General features: G+C 37.1%; 1 protein-coding gene across 5 annotated transcripts in view; it reads left to right on the plus strand.

Moving 5' to 3' along the window:
* The window catches only part of LOC144447299 (HHIP-like protein 2), a 12,472-nt gene extending 9,998 nt beyond the window's left edge, over window positions 1-2,474 (plus strand). For all 5 annotated transcript variants that reach the window (XM_078137222.1, XM_078137224.1, XM_078137223.1 and 2 more), the window contains 2 exons: window positions 1-130; window positions 1,412-2,474. The exon at window positions 1-130 is cut by the window's left edge and continues 73 nt beyond it. The gene's annotated coding sequence lies outside the window, so the exon portion shown is untranslated. The remainder of the gene's footprint in view (window positions 131-1,411) is intronic.
* Window positions 2,475-8,446: the final 5,972 nt, after the last annotated feature.

Here is an 8,446-nt window from a genome sequence, read left to right on the forward strand (position 1 = left end):
GTACATGCTGTACCGGGATGTTTCAACTACAAAGTGCATCAAGGAGAGGGCACAAAAAGAAGACCAGAATTATCTCAACATGGTCAGGGGAGGATTTATCATGGCGTACGATGCATCAGTACCCATTGAGGTATTAATTCTATAACTTACAGTTGTGAAATTATAACAAACACGAAATGATATCACACCTCAATCAATAAGAGATATTCCGGTAGTGGCGAGATCTCGCGAGACCGCCTAGCAACGGTTGCTAACCATGTGACAAAGGTCATGATCATGAAGTAATCCTGAATCAGCTATTATTTTTCTCTGGATATGTCATGGCGACGAGTATTTAGATGTTATGCCCCAATATTAATCTTTGTTTAGCCAAGGAAACATGAGTTACCTTAAAGGCATTGTCACTACCAGTTGATAGAGTGGTGTCAAAAACCTGAGGTCATGAGTATTTTGTAAGCTGAATGGAGAAAATATTGAATACTGTAAGTGTATCTTAGGAAGCATAATTTATGAAAAGTCGGAAATAATGGCGATTTGGAATGTTTTGACGTATGCATCAGGCACCGCAGAATGAATGATATAGAAGCGAAAGTCATGACATAGAACGACCTGGCTTATGTATGGAGAACTATTTATCATCTAGATAACCCTGAAAGGGGGGGGGGGGATGGGGGAACCAAAGTGCTGTACTACTATCGAAAGGAAAACACTATAAATTGACAGATTCCTTTATGGAGACTGTATTAGTAAGATAGCAACCTGCATGGAGTTGACAAATTATGCATTGCATGTTATAGTATATGGAGCTAGCAGTAGAGGTAAATGGTATTCTTTGAATCTATGATTTTTAATTCTTCTACCCACATCTTATATTATGTTATAACACATCGTTTTTATATATCCTTCAATGATTGGCTTAGACCGTGTCACGTGGTATGGACTATTGACCTAAGTTTGCATAGAGGGCAATATTTGTTTTGTATCTTCCCCAGGGCACCATTACATTAGGACGAGATTAGTCCTACCGGTGATTTTCTTTCACTCTGGAAAGAATGCATGTCTGGGAATGTCATGTGTTATAAAAGACGTATTGCCTGGCCTTATTCGGGCACTGGTAGATGTCATATTACTTCTCCTGCTGTCATGTTGCAACTATTTCCTTCGGCTTTCAGTCTCGGCAAATAGTTGCTGCATGACAGCCGTCGAAGTAATAGACAGGCAATACATGATTGACTTATATTTCTATGAAATCAATGTACTTGTATATACTATATATACATATTTATTGCAAGGAATTTACTTCTGGTGATGTACAATTAGAGTAAGTAACATATTTGGTGAAAACTTTGACGTGAATTTATCCACTCCGAGATACTTAAATATCTTTAATTTTGTCTTTACCATTCCTTAGGACGACGAATTCAAATACAAGGAAGAGAAAATCACAGACTAATCATGCAAAGAAAGGAATGCAGTTTAATAAAGGCTATAAGAAGAATGGGGATTTAAAAAATTGCTTAAATTTAGACTTTTTATAAACGTCATCTATGAGTCATTTTAAAGTGGTGAACATCTCAGAAATAAACTGTTTCACAAATTTTCTGTTACTTTGTTCAGTACAAATCAAACATATTGTCAATTAGGGGCCAACATATACTTTTTTTTAAAAAAGAGATCAAACGGGTTTCAAAATTAAATCTTGTAGAATCAAATATGGCCGCTGCCGATCCTAAAATCCTAGTAAAATATTGCCCATTTCCTTGAAAACAAGACATTGAACCACTAAAATGTCTTTATTATTTAAAACATAAGGGTTTATAAGGTTGGAGAGATTTTACTAACTTTGATTTTGATTTTGAGAGAAGTTGACGCGAGTCCCTGAGTTGCATTCAGCAAATTCAGAATCACATACCAGTGTTTAAGTCTAGTCTATGGAAAGCTGATTAGGCCAAAAAGAACATTTTGAATTACAATCTTATTTTCCAATTTTTTATATTGCTTGTATGATGTTTTTAATATGGCCATTATTTTATATCAATTCTCTGATTTTTTTTATGTTTCTACCTTTTTGAAAGTATATATTTCCTTTTTGAATATATTTTGGTTTTATCTTATTATACATTTTGGATTTTTAATTTTTTTAAATTTTAATATTTTATTTACATCTTTGTGACGATTATTTTTGTGTGAGATGATTTCTTGCCGAAATCACCACGTGTGATGCTTTTTTGCCGAAAAGCTGCTGAGACAGCCCCTACGACTATTTTAAATCACACAGAAAAACAATTGCCACACATACAAAACTAATCATCACAAAGATATAAAGAAAATTCAAAAGAAAAATGTATATAAGTGTATAATGTTGAAGCGTGACACTGCTCTCAAAAATACGACCTGCTTAGGCGAGTTGGCTTTATTCTGGTGTCACTTTATGCTGGTGTCACAAGTTATATGTTACTTGAAAATAAATCAAATCGGTGTGAAATTGAGTGTGAACGGTGACTTTATAGTTGAGCAAGTTGTGAGAAGCTCTCCTGTTCGCCTTGTTACATTGCCTTTATAGTATTATGAATATTATATATGGAAAAGGCGGGGGGGGGGGTCCTGGTGTTTTAGAATTAAGTGATAGGGGGGTCAGCCTGTTTTTAGTTTTACAGATAGTGGGGTCAGTGACTTTTTGTCGGCCGGACTTAAGAATCCACCGCGCCCCCCCCCAGGCTGGAGAAACTGACTGGTCCCTTGTTATCATGTATTTACAAACTCATCACTTCACAATTCTTATTTTGTCATAATTCAGTGTAGCTTGTGTTTTTGATAGAGTTCGATAATCAACACACCAGTTCTAAACTCTTTTCCTCAAAATTTAATTTCGCCCCTTTTAGATCATAATCTACACTCTCATTCGTTTAAGGTTGACCATGCCATGAAATGGGCAAGGTACATGCACATTTCATGAATTGGACAGTTTCACTGATTGGGTGTAACATATATATATACACATACACATACACGTATGCATATACATACATACAGACATACAGACATGCATACATACATACATGCATGCATGCATGCATGCATATATACATACGTGCATACATGCATGCATACATGCATACATACATGCATACATGCATACATGCATACATACATACATACATATACTCATTTTGGAGAGACTTTTAGATCTTTCCTCGCATATTTATTTATTCATTTATTAAGCCGTGTACACAAGAAGTGACATTGGCAAGAAAATATACCAAATGAAACACTGATGTTTACAAAGTCTTGAAAATATTAAGTATATTTTATCGTTTATAAGAACTTTCGGTGTGTCGTGTTATTACATAACATTTATATATAGTCAGGTGATGACCTACTACATATCTTGGCTTGATAATCTTATGAGAAAAAATATTGATTCGAAACGTCAGGATTGAATTTAGTTATCAGGACATGTGCATACATGCATACATACATACACACACACACACACACACACACACACATACATACATAATACATACACACATACATATATACATACATACATACATACATACATACACACACACATACATTTATATTTATTTATTTATTAATCTTTCATATACAGACACCATTTCAGTGCATTAGCACTGTTCTCCCAATGGAACCTGTTGCAAGATTACGTACACAGAAAACAAACAAAACAAACAAACAAAAGGGACAAACCAGGACAAAAAGGTACAGACGCAGAGTGCCCTGTAAAAGACATCCACCCACATTATTACCAGACTACATTCTTAAGATGTCTTTTAAATATCGATGAGTTCGGAGCTGATCTTATGGATAGGGGTAGATTGTTCCACAGAACAGCACCACTATAGTGAAATGCCCGTTTCCCATATTCTGTTTTAACTGTAGGGATGTATATGTTACCTTTACTGGCCTGTCTTGTATTATGAAGATGAATTTGGTTGGAAAGATTGAACATTTCAGTGAGGTAACTAGGTGCATTGCCCGTTACGGATTTGTAGACGAGTGTTGCCAGTTGGCGCTTCCATCTAATTTGAGGGCTGACCCAACCCAAGTTTTCATATACCCAACCCGTACTAGTATCACGGGGAACTTCGAGTAGCAGTCGACCAGCTCGTTTATGGAGGAGCTCAAGTGTCTTCAAATACTTTTGATTCGTATTACACCATACATTCGCAGCATAATCGAAATGGGGAAGGACTAAGGTATTGAACATCATCTTCCTAAGTCCCATCGGCAAAAAGTGTTTGATTCTCGACAGTAGACCAAGTTTTAGAGAAATTTTAGCCGAAATTTTGGAAATATGTGTTGAAAATGTCAATTTTGAATCCAGCCAAACCCCTAAGTATTTGAAATCAAATACTTGCTCTACTAGGTCTCCCTGTATACATACATACATACATACATACATACATACATAGAAATGCATATGGAACTTATAAATCAGTCCGTATAAATAGATGTAAAATCCGACGTTTCGAATAAATATTCTTTTTCAAAGAAAAAATCGGTGAGATACAGAAATGTTAGGTTAAACCTGAACATATCTAAATGTAATGGAACAAATCGACAACCGCACGTGATTTATAAACGGTTTTACGTGGAAAAAGTCAGAGTATCCTTCACCTGCGCATGCTTCCTTGAGCCTGCTTAACAAGTCATAATCCGACTCATATACATGTACGTTTGGGCATACACATGAAACAGCCAGCTCAGGGGCCTAATATTACAGAAACTGTACGAAGTGTTCTATCGCAATTTATGTTTAAATGTCATCGGCTTCAATGGGATCTATACATAAGGGGATACACAGGACAATCAGGGTGTAGTCAATGATCCACTATTAATTCCACTTCAACCATTCTGATGTTGAAATGGTCCCAATGCAAATCACAAAGGTCATACGGGGTTTAACCTTCCGGAAACGGAAGGTCTCCTGACAAACGATTTTAAGTAGCAAATGTTTCATCAAGAAAAGGTACAATGGCAGACGTGTTTGACTATGTTGTTGGTGCTGGTAGTGCTGGCTGTGTTGTAGCAAATCGACTATCTGAAGATGAAAACACAAGCGTTTTGTTGATTGAAGCTGGTCCTGAGGATACGGAACCTAGTATCAGTGTACCTTTGGAATGTTTTAGTCTGATAGGTTCTAATGTGGACTGGAAGTACTTGGTTAGTATATGGTATAAATTTGAGAACATTAGGTATGAGCAGAATTTATGGCAGGGGGCCGAGGAGGAAAAGAAGGGACAAGAACAAAATGAGGATGCGAAGGAGGGGGATGTCTCTGTCTGTCTGTCTGTCTGTCTGTCTGTCTGTCTGTCTGTCTGTCTGTCTGTCTGTCTGTCTGTCTGTCTGTCTGTCTGTCTGTCTGTCTGTCTGTCTGTCTGTCTGTCTGTCTGTCTGTCTGTCCGTCCGTCCGTCCGTCCGTCCGTCCGTCCGTCCGTCCGTCCGTCCGTCCGTCCGTCCGTCCGTCCGTCCGTCCGTCCGCCCGCCCGCCCGCCCGCCCGCCCGCCCGTCCGTCCGTCCTTCCGTCCGTCTGTCTGTCTCACGTTTGCAAAACTGTTCATTTCATATACTTACGATAGCGAATGTGTCTTTATAGGTTAATATGTAGACAGTATAGCCATATAATAATGTACTGATAGTAAAACGTGGTGTTGAAGACAATATATGATGAGTATCTATGGCTTTCAATCTTGCGCATGGTTTGACATTCTATGCCTTCCATGGCTTTCTACATGTCCTTATCTTCAAAAAAGTGTTCACAATGGGAGAGGGTGTCCCATCCCATTCCTACCCATTAGAGATCATGGTTATGCTGCTTTCCCCCAATAGAAATATATGCCACTGCTTGGACTACAATAATCCCCATTGGGATGACCAAAAGTCAAGAAACCCGAGAAATGTCCATAATGTCGAATACTTGATTCAAAGGATCCTACTTTTACCTACACTCAACAGATGCAATGTGGCGGAGTACGTACATTGAAAATATGAAAATATGATTGTTGCTAATCAGAGTGAAAAGTTGTGTCGTCAAAGAGATGTGAAAAATGTTGCTCGATCGCTAATATCTAATTGCTGAGCCTGATATTTTTTTATTATTGGCGTGCAAACAACACTTTCCTTGCGTACTCGGAAAAGGCTTGTTACATAGGCTGTCGCAGAAAATGTTCGAATCAAGTCCCATATTCTGTACGTGGGCTATTACATACATGTATCAATGAATGCCAAAACTGAATTGTTATATCAACAGACATAGGTGTAAATGTATATAAGTAAAGTATGTCACTTTTCACACAGCCTATGCAAGAAAGCCCTTCTATTGTATCATGAGAATCATGGCTGGATGACTGATTGACTGACTGACTGACTGACTGACTGTGTCTGATTGATTGATTGATTGATTGATTGATAGATAGATTGATTGTCGATCGATATGTCTTATTGATTGATTGATTGATTGATTGATTGCTTGCTTGCTTGATTGGTTGGTTGGTTGGTTGATTAATTGATTGATTGACGTGTAACGTTGATTGACAGAGCTGAAAGAAGAAAGCGTAATTATAAATTATTGTGTTAAATACAATGTATAAGTTCGCAACCATTCGCAACACATACAAAAGATATTCGATTTATGTACTTATTAGGGTTAGGTAGAGTTCCCTAAGTGTGTTGTAAGGAATCAAATTAATATCTATAATTACATGTACATTTTGTTTCGTATAAATTTAGTTGTACACACCGAAAGCTAATGCATGGTACTAATACAAAATCTCCTGTATTTGTTGGCAGACTGTTCCTCAGAAGAATGCATGTCTAGCAATGAAAGACCATTGTTCTAGCTGGAATAAAGGAAAGGTAATATGATGATATTCATAATTATGCTGGGTTATCTTGTTAAATAAACTTCTATGTGCACTACCGCGATAATAATTGTTTGATTTGTATTTGACTTTCTCCCTCTGTGACGTGTATAAAAAGATTATGTCTCGTGAGTAAAGCACCAAGACACCCTCATTTCCTTTGTAGTTGTTCACCCCAACGTTCACAATTTTATAATGATGTATAATTAGTATACATAATTCACCTGTCTGTCATGCAATACCCGATGTTTTGTAAGGACGCCACGTCTGACAACACTACACTCAATTTTGGGAACGTTAAAAAATAGTATACATACAGCATGATATTTGTGACTTGGTTATAATTCAAAATATTTACCCAAGGCCCAGCTGGAATTGGTTAGATACACTTCTAAGTGTGTATTACAAGTCTAGAGTAATTAGTGAATAAAGATTAGGGTTTTACAGGGCTATTAGGTTTCAGTATATTAAATGCAGAAGTGAATACATTTTCAGTTCAGCTTGTCTTAAATGACACTCTGTCTAAACATAACAAGACGCTGTAATCAATTATACTCTCGCTGTGAAAGGACACTGGAATTGCTTCTAACTATGTAATTTGGAAAATTAGATGTTGCAGGTAGGTAGATTTTTATTTTGTATCGTTAATCTAAGAAATGTCGTCAGGTGATGTGAAGTTGTGATGCTGTAAAATATTTATCAATTGAATATGCAAAAATTATCAGTTGTGCTAGGCTGATATAATTTCTAACATTTTCTTTTCGCTACAGAGTTCGTGGTATAGACAACGTCCGTGTCATTGATGCCGCCATCATGCCGCATTTGACGTCAGGAAATACAAATGCACCTACAATAATGATTGGTGAAAAGGGAGCAGATTTGATCAAGAAAGACAAAAAATGAAGAAGATGTGCAGTGTATCGATGGTTGCATTTCTGTAATGGCCTCTTTGGCCATGAAGTAGTCATTCCATATTGTCACTTGTTCAAATAGATGTTAATTTGCTAACCCTTTTCAAGTACTACAGTTTACGTCATAGATGTAGACTCAAAAGTTTCATTATTCATAATATAGACTATATATGTTAATATTACGTATATAGTCAACCGTAATAGGACATTCCAGACTGCAAATAGGAGATTGAGAATAAAGCACCCTCGCTCAAATAGGGGGTATCATCACTTCATCGACACATTGTACTGTTTCTTACGTATAAGAGGATTGTACCTTGTCCTTGGTCTTCTCTAGAAGTGTAAATCAAGGATATGTTTTGTATTGTTCGGACATCGAGGAAAGCAGCAGTGCATATGATTAACTGAGTAACCTATACCACGTATTCCCTCAAGGTACACACAGACAGGAAGTAGAGCGCCGCCATGGCAAATTTTGGCTATTGACACCATTAATTATACAGACATGAATAGTTCAATGCTGAGGATCACAGATGATACATTCCAAGAAATCACTCTGGAGATCATTCTTAGACTAATACGACTACCGGTCGGAAACGAAATTAATACTGAGCTTGACTTAATTTTGGGATTCTGACTGGAAGCTTC

The sequence above is a fragment of the Glandiceps talaboti genome, chromosome 16 (assembly GCF_964340395.1).
Source record: "Glandiceps talaboti chromosome 16, keGlaTala1.1, whole genome shotgun sequence".
In the NCBI taxonomy this organism is placed as follows: Eukaryota; Metazoa; Hemichordata; class Enteropneusta; family Spengelidae; genus Glandiceps; species Glandiceps talaboti.